This window comes from Anomaloglossus baeobatrachus, chromosome 2, assembly GCF_048569485.1.
Source record: "Anomaloglossus baeobatrachus isolate aAnoBae1 chromosome 2, aAnoBae1.hap1, whole genome shotgun sequence".
Classification (NCBI taxonomy): Eukaryota; Metazoa; Chordata; class Amphibia; order Anura; family Aromobatidae; genus Anomaloglossus; species Anomaloglossus baeobatrachus.
This window is the reverse complement of record NC_134354.1, coordinates 269759976-269778790: the sequence shown is the minus strand read 5'-3', so window position 1 is coordinate 269778790 and position 18815 is coordinate 269759976. Positions and strand designations below refer to the sequence as shown.

Genomic DNA, 18815 nt, shown 5'->3' with positions numbered 1-18815 from the left:
CAGCATCAGCCTCTCTGTCCCCAGCATCAGCCTCTCTTCTCCCAGCATCAGCCTCTCTCATCCCAGCATCAGCCTCTCTGTCCCCAGCATCAGCCTCTCTGTCCCCAGCATCAGCCTCTCTGTCCCCAGCATCAGCCTCTCCTTTCTGTCCCCAGCATCAGCCTCTCTCCTCCCAGCCTTCCCCAGCATCAGCCTCTCTCCTCCCAGCCTCCCCCAGCATCAGCCTCTCTCATCCCAGCCTCCCCCAGCATCAGCCTCTCTTCTTCCAGCCTCCCCCAGCATCAGCCTCTCTCCTTCCAGCCTCCCCCAGCATCAGCCTCCCTCTCCCAGCCTTCCTCAGGATCAGCCTCTCTCCTCCCAGCCTCCGTCCTCCCAGCCTTCCCCAGCATCAGCTTTCCCCTCCCAGCCTCCCTCAGCATCAGCCTTCCCCAGCATCAGCCTCTCTCCTCCCAGCCTCAGCCTCTCTCCTTCCAGCCTCCCCCAGCATCAGCCTCTCTCCTTCCAGCCTCCCTCAGCATCAGCTTCCCCTTCCCAGCCTTCCCTTGGATCAGCCTCTCTCCTCCCAGCCTCCTTCCTCCCAGCCTCCTCCTCCCAGCCTCCTTCAGCATCAGCCTTCCCCTCCCAGTCTCCCCCAGCATCAGCCTCCCCCTCCCAGCCTTCCCCAAGATCAGCCTCTCTGCTCCCAGCCTCCTCCAGCACGCCGTGCTCCTCTGGCGACACTCACACACACGATCGCATCCACTCACACACACGATCGCATCCACTCACACACACCCGATCCCGACACACACACACGATCGCATCCACTCACACACACGATCGCATCCACTCACACACACCCGATCCCGACACTCACACACACCCGATCGCATACACTCACACACACAGACACTGACGATATCGCACATACGCGCTCACAGTCACAACATCCGGAGATACCACATGCTTCTGGCCATGTGATCCTCCGTCAGGTCCTGGAAGGTCACAACAGCACAGTATCGAGGCCGAGAAGCAAGGGATATCGCCAGATGCTGTGAGTGTGTGGATGCGATGTGATGTGTGTGTGAGGTGTGTGTGAGGTGTGTGTGAGGTGTGTGTGAGAGTGAGTGTGAGCTGATGTGTGTGTATGTGTGTGTGTGTGTGCGTGTGGATCTTCCGCCGCTACAGGACCTCGATGCGCTTGTAACCATGCCAACGTATCCCGTCCCCCGCTCGCACGGGAGCCCACACCACTCCCGTGCGAGCGGGGGATGGGGGATGGGGGATGGGGGGGGGAGTACAGTACTCACCCCCCTTAACAGCCGTGTCAGTTCGGGGAATGCGCGGGAGGGGAGAGGGGGGGGGAGTACAGTACTCACCTCCGTGACAGCCCTGTCAGTTCGGGGAATGCGCGGGGGGAGGTGGGCGGGGCCAGAGCTAACGTGCGTTGCGTGAGGGGGGCGGGGCGTGGCGTGGCCGAATTGCCAATGCCTGCAGGGTGCCGGGGCGAGAGGCCAATCTGTGGGGGGGGCGGAGGCTGGGCGAGCGGCTGGCCAATCCGTGTGGGGGCGCAGCCTGGGCGAGCGGCCAATCGGTGTGGGGGGGCAGGGCCATGGCGAGCCCAGCGGCCAATCAGCTTTGTGTCACCGTAAGGACACAATGTCACCGGAAGGACACAATTTTGAAGCATGACAGACAGACAGACAGACAGACAGAATAAGGCAATTATATATATAGATGTTTTCCATAACGTTTATGATTTGAGGTTATTAATATTAGGTGTTGTCTCATCTTATTAAACTGGTAAAATTGCAAAGTGCTTATAAAATCATGTAACTTTGTAATTTACTCCTCCTTTCCATTCTCAAGAATAGAGGAATTTTAAGATCTGCCTGTTGTCTAGGTTATCATCCACTTTACAGGCTATCAGAGGAGGCTAGTTTCCTAGGCAAGGATCTTGCATGCTTTATGTTTTAGAGCAGGGATCCCCAACCTGTGGCTCTCGGGCCCATGATGTATGGCTCGTAGATGTCTTCCAGCTTGCATAAGTACCAAGTCTAGCAAACAGCTATGGAGAGCGAGTCTCTAGATGGTGACTTTTGTGAGTAGCCCCACACAGTTGAGCAGATATGAATGAGGGTAAGGTAGGAATTCCTGGATTCTTAGTATACTGCCTCTGTGGGATTTCTGTGAAAAAGCTTTGGCTGTCATTATACTGGTGTTGTGGGCTCTGGGTGTCACTACTGGGCGGTGGCTGGATGTGGCTCACGACCCTCTCTCAGAGCTGAATGTGGCTCTCAAGGTTAGATAGGTTAAGGACCCCTGCTTTAAAGCCTTCAAGTGCTGCTCTGATGTTGACTAAATGACTGTATTTGGCCAGATTCAGTGCTTCTCCTATGCTGAAGAAGCATAGTTACCACTGCTTATATCATGAGAGCGCACAATTCGAACTAGCAGCATAACCATTCCATTGGTTCTATCAATCTTATGGAGTGCACCACACCTGGCAAGTAGGAAGCCAAGTGGGTGAGGAGTGGTGCGCACTGAAGATAACCCCTTTAAATATTTTGGATTTTTTTTTTGTCTAGAGCAATACATATCTAAAATCTTATATATACTTGGGACTAGATCAGGTCTACTATTTCTATCCATTTCTATTAAAATTTATTCATGTCGCAAGGCAAACATTTTTTGTGGGGGCCTGTCTATCATTTTTTGCAAAGAAGAAAAATTAAAAGAAATTATAAAAAAATTGTATTACTTGTAAACTTCATCTACATGATTAAAAACTATGAATACAAAGAGTCACATAACCAGAATATTGCATTTACCATACAGTGAAGAAATAACAGTACCATGTAGTTTCCAAGTAATAACTTACAATAAGTACTATGCTTGCAATTAATTGTAAAGAAGATTATTACATCTAACATATTATTCTGGCAAACAGAATCATTTCTAAGATGAAAAATTATTAAGAAAAACTTTTGATTTGTCGGAAGAAAATTATTCCATAAGGACCATCTCATTTTGTATGTAGAAAGAGTTGTTCCTGAGAACAAAAGATAGCTCCAAAATGTTACAAGAAGATCTCTCTATGACATCGGAAATAGTTGGGACATTAGTTTGTTTCCAGTTTGATTTCATTAAAAGTTTAGTAACAAGGAATGTATGAATAATAATATATCTTGATTTGAGGGGGAGACTGTCTGATTTAGAAATAGCAATGCTTAATATGGCATAAATGGAATCACATGGTTACAAATACTTCTAAGGAGATCATATATACCTTTTTTCCAAAACTCTGGGCCATCCCATAATATATGGTAGAGTTTGCCTTTAAGTCTGCATTTTCTCCAACAAAGATCAGACTGAGCTGTAAAGGCCTTGTGGAGAATAACATTAGTAAAGTAACATCTGACCAATGTTTTATAATAAGCCTCATGTACGTTTGCATTTATTGAAGTCACGTAGGAAGTTTTTATTGCTTTCTGCTATTTATCTATGAATTGGGGGTTATTAACACAACAGGCCAACCACAGCATTTACCACAGTTAATCAACATTTAGGCACCATTCCATCAAAGTTTTTTTCCAGAAAATCTGGCATAAACACACTTTTGTTAAGTTGCAAACTTTTTGCACAATTCAAGGTTGCGCCAACAAATTGCGACTGTTTTCAGGCCAGTTTTGCCCAGCTCTGCCAAATGGGTAGAACTGGGGCAAGACATCAGTGAGGCATACCATAAACCAGAAAACTTACTTCAGTATCTGACAGTAGTAAGATTTGAGGTTAGAGGAGGCACAAGCCATCTTTAAAAACACACGAGTCTCCTAATGAACCAGGTGCCTCTGACTTCAGCACGCCTACTCATCAAGACCGGTTTGAACTTGGCAGGTCTTGATGAATCGATGTCATGCGAGTGAAGGTTGGGTAGCAGCAACAGGGTGCACCTAAGATGTCCCTCGAGTTAGGGGCCCCTAGGCTGATCCCTGTCCTCAGGATTAACTCACTAAAAACTCATCATGGGCACATAGCCTTAGTGATCATTCTTCACAATAATTGCTGTGTCACTTTGATGTGGCGAAAACGTCCCCTACTACTGTGATTGCTTATTCCAGTCACAATATGTCATTCAGCACAAATTAACAGCACATTTTTTTTTATTTCTTGTGAATTGTACCTGTCTGTTAAATAGATGTGACAGAATAATCTCCTGTAGATTGCATCCTAACCGGTGAGAATATTTATAAGTGCATATCGTACGCCATCACTTCCACTACATAGGGTTCCTGAGCTCTGCTGAGAAGTAAGAGCTCATTTCTGCCATTAAGACTACCTGGATATGAATGTGGCTGCATGTAATTATTACTATAGCAGTGCTGGGTTTTATACAGGGGCAGAAAGCTTGTAATATATATGTATATCATCTCACAAGATAGATTTTATAATAACTTTTGTAGATTCAAAGGGATATCTGGGGTGAAAATAAAATCTCATTTCAATTAAGCATTGTCATAGTCACATATGTCAGCAAGGAAGAAGATATTAGTAATTCTTTACATTTGATCAAGGTACTTAGGATTTGAATCTATAGCTGGGATTGTAAATCTGCTTATTGTAGGTATGTTTTTGTGTCTGTGTTGTAGCTTAGCCATTGTGTATTTGTGACTGTGCTTGGTAAATTATGGATTAGCTATAGAAAAGGTTAGTGATGGGTGAGCGTGTTCGCCAATGCTTGATCGAGCATTGGGGTGCTCTGGAATGCTCATTACTCGATGGAGTATCGTGGGTGATTGAGCGCCATGCTCGAGTCTCCGCCCTTCATGTTTTGCACCTTTTAGACAGCCAATTAACATTGCCTGTCATATATGGTAATACTGCAACCATGTTGACTACTGGCATTACTGTGATGGGCCAAGTGCATCATATCATCAGGTCTTATATAAGACTCAGGAGCGCTATGCTTGGCACACTTCAGTTCAGGGAGAGATGATCTAGAATCTAGTAGTAGAGCAGGCATATAGGCAGGGTTTATTGCAAAACAGTTCCTCTGTACTTATACTGCTGTTGCAGCAAAAATCAAAAGACTTTTTAAGGGCTAAATACTGTTCTTTCTTATAGTACAACCACTGTTGCCTGCATTCACAGTAGGGAAAGCTAATTGAGAGAGAGTTTGAGATTACAGCAGGCCAAAAGTCCTTTTCAGGGCTACATAGTTCATTTTCCCTATTAATACTAGAGAATTTGCAGGCGCATATAGTATCTACCTAATTTAAAATATGCAAGGCATGCTGTAGAACACAGGAAAGTTAACATACTGTTGTTGCACGCAGAGGCCGTGGGTCAGGTGAAACACTAGAACACTAATCCTCACGACCTACTGTATGTTCCCATTCCATTTTGCAGGGAGGCATGGCACACCACTTTTGAAGCCAGAACTGTGCAAACAGGTGGTCAGTTGGATGGCAAATAATGCTTCCCGTATGTTCCCCAGCACTACCCTATCTTCCACACGATCTAGTTTCACTACCCTGTTTCCCCGAAAATAAGACATTGTCTTATATATTCTTTTGTCTCGAAAAAAGTGCTAGGTCTCATTTTCAAAGGAGGGCTTATTATCAGGGAAACATGGTTGGGGAAGGTTTACTGACCAAAAATTGCAGATCCCCCTTCCCAGGATTGTCATATTTACCAACCCCCGGATGTCTGCGTGACTCCCAGGTCCTCGTGCGATCCTTGGCGAGCGCTCCCAGCAGGTATGCTGCACACCCACCTTTTTCTGGCCAACATTTACACATCAGATCGCATACACACACACGAGATTGCACATACACACGCATGAAATTACACATACACACACACACACATGAGATCGCACATATACACACACACATGAAATCGCACATACAATCACGCTCGCGCACACTCACCACCTGGATATGGTAAGTGTGTGTGTGCAATCTAATGTGTGATTATGTGTATGTGTGTGTTTATGATCCGATGTTTGTGGGTGTGCATTCTGATGCAGGTCTTTGATGTATTCCACTGCTCCTGATCGGCGTCTAGTGAGTATAATCGCGGGGTCTTCTCTTTCATTGCTTCTCTCTTTTGGGGGTGTTTGCTTTCTATAATGAAGTATCCTGCAATATTCTTAAACTTTTTTATCTGTTTGGACACTTCATTATTGAACCGTGACCAAGTCTTATTTTCGGTTTAGGTCTTATAGTTAAGCCTTGCTGAAAACTCCTGTTAGGTCTTATTTTTGGGGTAGGTCTTATTTTCAGGGAAATGGTAGCCAAGAATCTGGACCACATAATCCTCACCGTGATTATCTTTCCTCCCACATGGTACAACAAGATAAGTGATCACACACTTGTCCACTCTTAGAAGCTCTTTACATTTCCATTTATTGATTCTGACCTCTCGCCCTGCATGTTTCAAGAGGTACACGAGGAGATTGTGTCTAGCAATGCCCAAATATTTCAGCAGATATGGTCAAAAAAGGATGAGGGTTGGGAAAAACAATTAGTTTCTCAAGAGGTAGATGATGATGAAACACAGTTGGCAACAAAAAATATTTCTAAGTCACTGACCCAACCTGGGAAGGTGCCATGCAGAGTGAGGACAACAGCACAGAGGACGAGAATCCACATATCTGTAAAAGGCAGGAAGAGGCATTGGGGTATGTAGAGGGAGAAGAGGGTATACTGTTCCCAATAGCAGATACACATGGCAAGTTCCCAGGCTAAGGATAATAATAATAATAATAATAATTTTAATCATTTATATAGCTCTATTAAATCCACAGCGCTTGACATACATTGGCAACACTGTCCCCATTGGGGCTCACAATCTAGAGTCCCTATCTGTATGTCTTTGGAGTGTGGGAGGAAACCTGGGTACCCGGAGGAAACCCATGCAAACACAGGGAGGACATACAAATTCCTTGCAGATGGTGTCCTTGGTGGGATTTGAACCCAGGACCCCAGCGCTGCAAGACTGCAGTGCTAACCACTGAGCCACCTTAGGTGTTGCCCAGTCTTGCTCTTTTTTAAAGAAACTGTAGACAATAAAAGAATGATCATTTGCAACCTGTGCTATACCAAGATGAGCAGGAGCTTGACCACTACCAACATGACCACCAACAGCATGCTTAGGCACATGTAAGCAAAGCAGCCGACTAGGTGGGCCAAACGCCTTGTCCACAATCAGTGTTTGCAAATAACACCACTGCCTTTTTCTGCAACCTCATGGCGGCTCACGTCCTTTGGTACTCGGACCCCAGCCGCCACTATTTTTCTCAGTGTGCTGTCCACACCTTACACCAGCACATATCTCATAACACCATCCATGCCCTGATATACAGAGAGAAAAGTGGTGTGCAAAAACAAGGGATACACCTGTGGATGTATATAAGTGGGTCTTTATTAAATAACTGACAATCAAGTGGACACAGACATGTTAAAAACATTTAAAAAGGCATACAAACAAGCCTCTATAATCTTTGTTTATCCCGTATAAGGGATAAATCATCCCCCTGGCAATGTGAAATGGTCACAGAATACAGGCAATCCTTATGGGGCTGGGCATGGGCTGGTAAGTCTACTATCTTAGGGATGCTTCTATATTACCAGTGCTGCATTTTATATTGACATCTGATATTGGTGTTGTGGTATATGTGGATGTGGCTACTGATACGCTTTTGTGCAAATGTTTTTGCTGCTTATCTTAATATGCCTATAACCATGTAATTCCTTTAGGATCCCTTTTATACTGTTTGCAGCCCCATAAGGATTGCCTGTATTCTGTGACCATTTCACATTGCCAGGGGGATGATTTATCCCATACAGGGGATACACAAAGATTATAGAGGCTTGTTTGTATGCCTTTTTAAATGTTTTTAACATGTCTGTGTCCACTTAATTGTCAGTTATTTAATAAAGACCCACTTATATCCATCCACAGGTGTATCCCTTGTTTTTGCACACCACTTTTCTCTCTGTATATATGTGTTTCAATTGGTGTGTTGAGTTGATCCCTGGCCTTCTCTATGGTTGGATTATTCAAATCCCGCAGGTGGTGCCCTCCCAAAAATCTTTACCATCCATGCACTGACCCTTCGATGCAGTTACTGGGAAGGTCTAGTTAATGACCAATATGTGGACAAGTACTTGTAGCCAGGGATGCTACATTTCACTGATGGCACTCTGGGTGAACATTGTGAAGGCTGTGACCGAGTGAGACCCTGGGATAGCACTCGTGCTACTGATGCCAAGGATTGCAGGCCATAGTTTCATCAAGGTTTTCTCCACCTCCTACACCAGTTTCTGCAGCCCCTTCTCTTCATCCTCTATATCTGAATTGTCACCTTGGAGCATGATGTCCATATCAGTTGCAAGCTGGAAGCACTGCAGTAATGCGTTGGTGAAGCTGCAACAGGCTATGCTGAAACTGCAGTGGTGGTCCATGAGAAGGCGCAGGTACGCTTTATTTCCTCTGAACAACATTTAACCCTTGGGTGAGCCATGTGTCACCTTTCCAGGCGCTTCCTGTTTCCATGATATGTTTATGTGACTCAGCAAACACAGCGACACTGTGAATAAGACCTTGGGTTAAGGTCGAAACGACAATTTCTGTCGCATTTTCCTCTTGTATATATTATCTGCACCATCTCTACGGACTCACATGTGCACCTGGATTGTATGAAAAATAAAAATTTCTTGTTAATAAGCAAAACAAGGAGTGTGCAGCGAACCTTTCTTTATTTCGACATCGTAGGGGCCCATAGGAACCCCCTTCCGCTTGCACCCCGTTCCACAACTGTGTGTCTACGTCATATTGCTCTACTGAAAAAATAAAAGTATACAAAGCAAATGAGACACCTGTGCACAATATATACCCTATGGGAATAAGCAAGTTAGAAAAAAGAGGAGCTGTAAGGGGCACAATAAATGACAAAAATAAAGCATTTAGAGAATTAAAGCAAGAGGGTAGTGAGGAGGCATTAAATAATTATAGAAAATTAAATAAATTCTGTAAAAACCAAATCAAGGCAGCAGAGATTGAGACACAAAGATTCATTGCCAGAGAAAGTAAAAATAATCCAAAAATATTCTTCAACTACATAAACAGTAAAAAACTAAAAAAAATGATAGTGTTGGCCCCTCAAAAACAGTCTAGGTGAAATGGTGGAAGAGGATGAAGGAAAGGCCAGTCTGTTAAATGTCTTTTTCTCTACAGTATTTATACAAAATGACATGATCAGCGAAACCATAATTTCCCCATGAAATGTCACCTGCTTAACCCAGGAGGAAGTAATGTGCCGCCTCAAAATCACTAAAGTAGATATATCCCCAGGTCCGAATGGCATAGACCCCCGAGTACTGCAGGAATTACACAGCAATTCCCATCTCTAAGATCCTATCCTAGTATGTAGTATATGTGATCATAGTAATATTAGCAAATACCTCCAATTAGAAATGTAGTATAATTCTCCCGATATAACCATGTTACATGTGCAGAGCATTGCAGCTTAGGTATCCATGGTTATGTCCACTCATATAGTGACAGTTAGTTAGTTGCGTGTGGTTGTGACCCTAAGCTGTAATGCCCGGCACATTGGGTAAGAGACATGGCTAAATCAGTAGAACTACATTTCTAATTAAGGGTATTTGCTAATACAGTGGAACCTTGGATTAAGAGTAACTTGGTTTGAGAGCGTTTTGCAAAACAAGAAAAGCTTTTTAAAATTGTGTAACTTGGTTTAAGAGCAATGATTTGCAAGAAGAGCAAATACTCACTGCACACCCTTGCGGGTCTGTCCTTAGACCCACTCTGAGCCACTGTGTATAGACCTACTGGAGGTAACTTTCTGCACATAAGTATTGTATATAGTATACCATTGTACAGTATATACTATATAGCATGTTATCAATATGCATTTGTGGATACAGTATTGTACTTTCTTTCTATTAACCAGTATATCACATTGCTTGTACTGTAATCTAATTGTCTGTGCAGTATTCCTACCCCACATTTGGCTTAGCTCTGCCCTTATTTTGAGGAGAATAGATTTGGGGTGTCTTTTTTGTGCACTGTATTAGAATAAAGGTTGTCATATTTATACATCATTTTTTCTTTCTATAGTCCACCTCCCACACACCAACAATTCTATTGTAAGCTAATGAGCAGTTTAATATGTTTTATATGTTTTTTACTGTACAGTATTTTGTATTAATGTACTGTAATAATTTTATATGAATACAGTACATTATTTTGTATTACTGCAATGAGTTTGTATAAATACAGCAAATATTTTTGGGTTGTGGAACGAATTGTCTATGTTTCAATTATTTCCTAATGGAAAATTCGCTTTGATATAAGAGTAACTTGGTTTAAGAGCACAGTCCCGGAACCAATTATGCTCGTAATCCAAGGTTCCACTGTATTATTATTATTCCTACTACATGTTATAGGTTCTTGGAGATGGGAATACCCCTTTAAGTACTGTGATAGACCATTATTATTATTATTATTATTATTATTATTATTAATAATAATTTTCACAGATTCCATAATAACTTGGCCTGTACAACAGGAATGGTGCATAGGAAATGTGGTGCTAATGTTCCAAAAGGGATCAAAATCTGAGCCTGGTAATTATAGGCCAGAAAGTTTAATTTCTATTTTGGGTAAAATCCTTGAAGATTTCCTAAGAGATGCTGGAGTATCTCAAGAAAAATAACTTAAAAATAACTTAAAAAATAACTTAAAATTAACTTCATGACCCAATATCAACATGGGATTAGGGGGATCAGTCGTGGAAAACTAAATTGATCATCTTCCATGAGAAGGTAAGCTCCAGACTATACCTTGTAGTGGATGATGTCTATATGGACATTTAATAAGCATTTGATGAGTGTTAGCAGCTGTAAATGGATATCAGTGTTGCAGAATGGGTGACATGCTAAATTTAAAGGGGTATTCCCATCTCCAAAATGCTATCCCAAGATGTAGGAGGTGTAATAATAATATTAGCAAATACCTTTTGAAATAGAAATGTACTATAGTTCTCCTGATTAGCTATGTTGCTTACCTCATGTGCAGGGCATTACAGTAGCTTAGGTATGTTAAGGTTTGCACAAGAGATCAATGTTCTCAGAGCACATTTTTCTATGCCCGCCAAGAACACTGGCAGCCTATGCACAGTGAATGGTCTACTACCACTCACTCAATGTGTAACTGAAGTGGGGGATTTGGCCTGTGTTATCAAGCTACTGAACAACCGCCAATCAGCAGACAAGTGGCTGATCGGTGACTGAAGGTCAATGATCACATTGTATGTCCAGTGCTCAATATTACCACTATTGCCCATGTTTTCTCCCAACAGCGGACGTCTAATGCCACTGATCGTCTAATGTAAATGAATGGTTTGTTCTTTTGCATATTATTTCATGGCTTTGTTCTGGTACTTCTAGAGAAGCTGCGGCATTCCCGCACAGTGTTTCACAAGGTTCATCATAGCACCAGCTCTTTTACTGCCAGTGAATAACAAATTAAAAGCTTTTATCCTGAGCTTAATTTCGAGCAAGGTCAATACAATTGTTTTAGCCTTTGGAGACAGATAACATTTCAAAGTCATTTTCTACATATAATAGTTTCATGATTAAAATTCCAAATGAGTGAAAATTCATAACTCTTCTTGTTATAGAAGCGTCTTCAGCTCATTTACATTAAACTGAACTTGTTCTGTCTGTTCGTCATTAGTCCCTGCAGTTTTTCAAATGGCGCATTACATAAACTGCAGTGTTATAATTATTTTAGTAAAATATGAATCACATTTATACACCCCCCCGTCCTTGCTGTAAGCTACTGTATATGAAGACATATCATTATAGGAATAGCCCCCCCATTAGAATCTTCCTTTTAACCCTAGAACGCACAACTATGGGCGTCAACCATAGAAAACAAATAACGTAGCAGGCCTGCGAGGCCCCAGGTATGCCTTCTAGGGTTAAAATGCAATCCTATCCACTTACACAAACACGATCAGATTTCCTTCCTTTTAGGTCTTTAGGACAAAGCAAATTATTTGTAATAATTCATTGTCCCATTTCAGAAGCCATAAGCGCACATCAATCTTGCTAAATTAGAAGTTATTGATATGGTTAAGAGGCCTACACCACTTGGCGCTTCTAGTAAGTAGAGTGCACCTCCATGCACTTTGTCAGGTAAGCTACTCCTGTGAGAGATTTGAGTATTATTTCCGGCATAAAAGAAGCAGCATTTTTGACTAATTTTATTGGCAGGCACGTCTCTGCCCCAGTTCCATCCATTTTGGCAGAGCTGAGTCAAACAGGTGAAAAATCACCAAAGGTCGAAAACAATTTGCACAAATTCCCATTGCGCAAAAATCATGCAACTTTCTCAAGCTTTTACACCAGTTTTCTGGCATAACTGAGCCATACAGAATTTTTACTTCTTCGTGCATGTACAGTGGCATGCAAAAGTTTTCACACCCCTGGTCAAAATTATTGTTATTCTGAACACTTTAGCAAGCTGAAGATGAACTGATCTCTTTTTCTCTTTTTTTATATATATATATATATATATATATATATATATATATATATATATATATATATATATATATTAATATATTATAGCTTTGCCAAAATTTAAGAGACCACTGCAAAATTGTCAGTTTTTCTGATTTTTCTCTTTATAGGTATATTTTGGAGTAAAAAGTAAATTGTTTTTTATTCTATAAACTACTGACAACATGTCTCCGAAATTTCCAAGCAATAGATTTTGTATTTATTTTCTGATAATGAGAAATGGTCAAAATAACAAAACAATGCATTGCTATAAGACCTCAAATAATGCAAAGAAAACAAGTTCATAGTCATTTAGAAACAACAATACTAATAATGTCAGGAAGAGATTAGAAATCAATATTTTGTGGAATAACCATGATTTTTAATCACAGCTTTCATGCGTCTTGCCATGCTTTCCACCAGTCTTTCACACTGCTTTTGGGTGACCTTATGCCACTCCTGGTGCAAAAATGTAAGCAGTTCTTCTTTGTTTGATGGCTTGTGGGTGGCACGGTGGCTCAGTAGTTAGCACTACAGCCTTGCAGCGCTGGGGTCCTAGGTTCAAATCCCACCAAGGACACCATCTGCAAGGAGTTTGTATGGATTTCCTCTGGGTACTCCAGTTTCCTCCCACACTCAAAAAAACATACAGATAGGGAATTTAGATTGTGAGCCCCAATGGGGACAGTGTTCCTGATGTATGTAAAGCGCTGCGGAATATGTTAGCGCTATATAAAAATAAAGATTTATTATTTAATTTTATTATTTTGTGACTATCGATCTTCCTCTTGATTACATTCCAGAGGTTTTCAATTGGTTCAGGTCTAGAGATTGGGCTAGACATGACAGGGTTTGATGTGGTTGTACTTCATCCACGCATTGATTAACCTAGCTGTGTGGCATGGCGCATTGTCCTGCTGAAAAAACCAGTCCTCAGAGTTGGGAAACATTGCCTGAGCAGAAGGAAGCAACTGTTTTTCCAGGATAACCTTGTATGCGGCTTGATTCATACGTCCGTTGCAAAGTTTAATCTGCCCAATTCCAGCATTGCTGAAGCATCCCCAGATCATCAGCAATCCTCCACCAAATTTTACAGTGGGTGCAAGACACTGTGGCTTGTACGCCTCTCCAGGTCTCCGTCTAACAATAGACGACCAGGTGTTGGGCAAAGCTGAAAATTAGACACATCAGAGAAGATTACTTTACTGTAGAAATTGGGCAGATTAAACTTTGCGAAGGACATATGAATTAAGCCACATACAATTGCATTTTGGTGAATATGATACTATTAGCAAATAAACCTCTTCCCCTTCGAGCCTTTTTTTGTCCTTAAACCATTTGTCACATGTCTACTTTACATTAGCACCATTTCTGTAACATATTTTTTTTGTTAGGAAGTTAGAAGTGTTAATAAGAGAAATTGCACAATAAATTGTAGAGTACATTTTCTCCTGAGTACACTGATACCCCAAATGCAGTGGAAATCTACTGTTGGGCACACGATCAGGCTCGGAAGGGAAGGAGCGTCTTTAGGCTTTTCAAAAGCGAGGCGTAAAAAGTCATTGAGTCGTGAAAATAAGAAGTCACATTTTTCCCACAAAAATGTTAATTTTGTCACAAATCTTGCATTTTCTCAAGGGTAACAGGATAAAATGGACAAAAAAATGTTGTTGTGTAAATTCTCCTTATTACGATGATACCTCATACGTGGTGGAAATCTACCTTTAAGGCACAATGCAAAGCTAGCAAGGGAAGTGGCATATTTAAGTGCTGAATTTGATGGAATTTTTTTCGATGTCATGTCACATTGGCAAAGCCCTTGTTTTACCAGAACATTAGAACTATTTCCTGGAACCATGCAATTTTACAAACTACATCTCTCAATGAATTCATATACAATTACATACAATTATCATATTGTACAATTATCAAATTGGCACTATAGCTGTGTAACAGAATTTTATACCATTGGGCAGTAAAGAAAAAATAATTACAAAGTAGTAGGTGGTAATCCCTTTTAAAATATTTTGTAGTTGATAAATTTATAGAAGTAGATTTAGGTCATTTGGTGAATTATGAAGTGGTAGAATAGGGGGGCCTTTATCCTCGGATTACCAAACGGAGGTCTTCTTAGGTGACAGAATATTTATGTATTGCTTATGAGACTAGCAGCACCAGGTGTCAGACAACTAACTATAGGGCGTCCTGTCCAAGAGTCCAGTACATTATTGATCTATCTTGAAGTTTTGGAACTCGTCTTTCCAAGTAAATGAACCTCAATAGATTTCTATGCAATTCTAAAGCAAAAAGATTTGCAAAGTATAAGCTGTATGGCTAAAATTACCCACACTAAGCTGATGGAAATCTGTAGCCGGCTCCTTTACACATTAAATACGGATATGTTACAGTAGTGTGCATCGCCCGCAGCTTTATCCCTCTGATGCGACATAATTAATAGTACAGGATCACAACATGTTATTTATGTATCAGGGAGATAGATCCATCATCTGAACATATCTACACCAAAGCCTTCTGGTACATTTAGTTAAAATGGCAGCTCCCATGTGAACCGCAGGAGTTATAGGAATGTCTTGGGGAAATTTTTAACATTTTTACCGTCTTTGTGCCTGTGTTGGAGCACGGTATGTGTGTGAATTATTGTGTATTCCTTCCCTTCACAGAGCTTAAATCAAAATACAGAGAGAAGGATAAGGTTTGAGAATAAGGATGAATATTCAATGATAGTGTCCTGCAGCTATTTCTCATAAAAGAAACATCTGGAGACACTTGCTTGTAAAATATAGCTCTGGCAGGTTGCCACCTAAAGTATAAATAGTCCCTCGGGCATTTCATTGTTTTATTACATTCCTGATTTGCGCCTAGCTAAATGTAATCTCAAGGACATCTCAGATTCATTTTGTAGGTGACATTGGTTAGCGGTGACAATGCGGGTAGGGGATTGTTCACAGTGCTGTATGGCTCTAGGTTTTCATTAGACGCAGAAGTAGCAAAAACAAAGTTTGAACCCGAATGTGTTAACCAACAGTATTCTCCTTATTGAGGAGGTTTTCATGACTCTACAGTCTGCTTCTTATATGCACTTTATCCTTTTTATTCCGTTTGTTCTTAACTTAGAGGTTTTTTTCCTGTTTTCCATACTATTATACTTAGTATACTACATACTAGTATTTATTTGTGTGGAAAATATATACAATTATTGTATTAGTTGCCTGGGATTTTAATAAAAAATTTGGTAAAACCCTCCAGCCAAAGCAATGCTCAGTTGTTGAAGTTATCTTAACCAATACTTCATTATTTCTCTATACCGATGACAAGCTGTACATCCACACCACTGCTGCAGCCAATCGCTAGCCAGAGCTTTAATGTTGGCATCTACAGTACGAGATTGGCTGCAGCAGTCACTTGGATGTATCTGATGTTATTTCTCCAGGCACATAAACAAAGCCCGGCAGGGAACTCCTGACTTAGGAATAGAGCTTGGTCATGTTTTATTCCATATACATAAGGAATTAACATATTTTAATTATCAGCAATTGTTGCTTTAGTAGAATTTAAAGTAAGAATATTAAATATACTTGGATTTTAAGTTGCATACTGTAATCATATATGCATTTTTACGCTGTTTTTAAAGATTTACTTAACTCCATTACGAATTGCTGCTATCAGTTCTGTTTAGACATGAGCACATTTTTAAAGGGGTTGTCCAAAACTATTTTTTTTTTACAGCTATGAGCTTAAATATTAAGAGGCAGTTAGTAGCTAACTACCTTCCTCTTCTACCCAGCACCAGCTTAGAGCAGTCACAGACCACTCCTGACTGTGATTCTGCTGCTTCACGTCACAAAGCAGCTCTAAAGCCAGCTTTACACCTTACAGTTAGGTGTGCGATCTCGTATGCGATGTGACACGCCCAGGTCGCATATGCGATGAGATCGCACGTAGGTCGTTCATTTGCTGTCACACGTGCATTAGTAGTCTATGTTAAATTGATCAATTTTGTGTGCGATCCTTTAGATCATGTGCTCTGTGACGTATGCATTGGGCACCCTTTTTTTTTTTTTATTTATTGACTTGCCAAGCGTGTGTAATGTGTAGGGATGCATTTTTACTATGTCATCTGCCATTCAGCTCTGCTACATGGCTGCTAACAGCAGACACAGACAGCCATGTAGCAGAGCTGTATGGCAGATGACAGCAGACACAGAAAGAGCCACGCGATCAGAATGAACTCGGGTTAACTTCACCCGACTTCATTGTCATGCTGCGGCTCTGTCTGTGTCGCGTCCTGATTAGCGGTCACCTGTGAAGGACTCACCGGTGACCGTTAAACTCCTGAGTAACTGAATTGAGCAGCCCTCTCTCATATACTCACCGATCCCCGATCTCCGGCGCGGTGCTGCACGGCATTCACACTGCTCCGGCAGCTTTTACTATTTTGAAAAAGTCGGCCGCTCATTAAACAATCTCGTATTCCCTGCTTTCCCCGCCCACAGGCGCCTATGATTGGTTGCAGTGAGACACGCCCCCACGCTGAGTGACAGGTGTCTCACTGCACCCAATCACAGCAGCCGGTGGGCGTGTCTATACTGTGCAGTGAAATAAATAATTAAATAATTTAAAAAAATGGCGTGCGGTCCCCCCCAATTTTAAAACCAGCCAGATAAAGCCATACGGCTGAAGGCTGGTATTCTCAGGATGCGGAGCTCCACGTTATGGGGAGCCCCCCAGCCTAACAATATCAGTCAGCAGCTGCCCAGAATTGCCGCATACATTAGATGCAACAGTTCTGGGACTGTACCCGGCTCTTCCCGATTTGCCCTGGTGCGTTGGCAAATCGGGGTAATAAGGAGTTATTGGCAGCCCATAGCTGCCAATAACTCCTAGATTAATCATGTCAGGCGTCTCCCCGAGATACCTTCCATGATTAATCTGTAAGTGACAGTAAATAAACACACACACCCGAAAAAATCCTTTATTAGAAATAAAAAACACAAACATATACCCTGGTTCACCACTTTAATAAGCCCGAAAAAGCCCTCCATATCTGGCGTAATCCAGGATGGTCCAGCGTCGCTTCCAGCTCTGCTGCATGGAGGTGACCGGAGCTGCAGAAGACACCGCCGCTCCTGACACCTCCATGCAGCAACTGAGGTGAGTAGCGCAATCAGCTGAGCTGTCACTGAAGTTACCCGCGGCCACCGCTGTATCCAGTGACAGCGGGTAACCTCAGTGACAGCTCAGCTGATCGCGCTATTCCCTTCATTAGCTGTGTGGAGCTGACAGGAGCGGCGGTGTCTTCTGCAGCTCCGGTCACCTTCATGCAGCAGAGCTGGAAGCGACGCTGGACCATCCTGGATTACGCCGGACATGGAGGGCTTTTTCGGGCTTATTAAAGTGGTGAACCAGGGTATATGTTTGTGTTTTTTATTTCTAATAAAGGATTTTTTCGGGTGTGTGTGTTTATTTACTTTCACTTACAGATTAATCATGGAAGGTATCTCGGGGAGACGCCTGACATGATTAATCTAGGAGTTATTGGCAGCTATGGGCTGCCATTAACTCCATATTACCCCGATTTGCCAATGCACCAGGGCAAATCGGGAAGAGCCGGGTACAGTCCCAGAACTGTCGCTTCTAATGTATGCGGCAATTCTGGGCGGCTGCTGGCTGATATTGTTAGGCTGGGGGGCTCCCCATAACATGGAGCTCCCCATCCTGAGAATACCAGCCTTCAGCCGTATGGCTTTATCTGGCTGGTTTTAAAATTGGGGGGGGCCGCACGCTGGTTTTTTTAATTATTTAATTACTTATTTCACTGCACAGTATAGACACGCCCACCGGCTGCTGTGATTTGTTGCAGTGAGACACCTGTCACTCAGCGTGGGGACGTGTCTCACTGCAACCAATCATAGGCGCTGGTGGGCATCGAAAGCAGGGAATACGAGATTGTTTAATGAGCGGCCGGCTTTTTCAAAATAGTAAAAGCTGCCGGAGCAGTGTGAATGCCATGCACCGCCGCGCCGGGGATCGGGGATCGGTGAGTATGAGAGAGGGGGTAAGAGGAATAGACTGACATGGACAGAGAGAGAGTGACAGAGATAGTGACCGACTGACAGAGATTAGTGAATGACAGACATTGTGAGGCGCTTCAGAACGCAGCTTTTCAGCTGCGCTCTGAAGCGGACCTTTTTTAAGCTGCGGTGCAGAGCGCACACC

At 42.3% G+C, this 18815-nt stretch overlaps 1 protein-coding gene across 1 annotated transcript in view; it reads left to right on the top strand.

The window, feature by feature from the left end:
* LOC142289690 (contactin-associated protein-like 5) overlaps positions 1-18815 on the top strand; it is a 766069-nt gene that overhangs the window by 42031 nt on the left and 705223 nt on the right. The window lies entirely within an intron of this gene.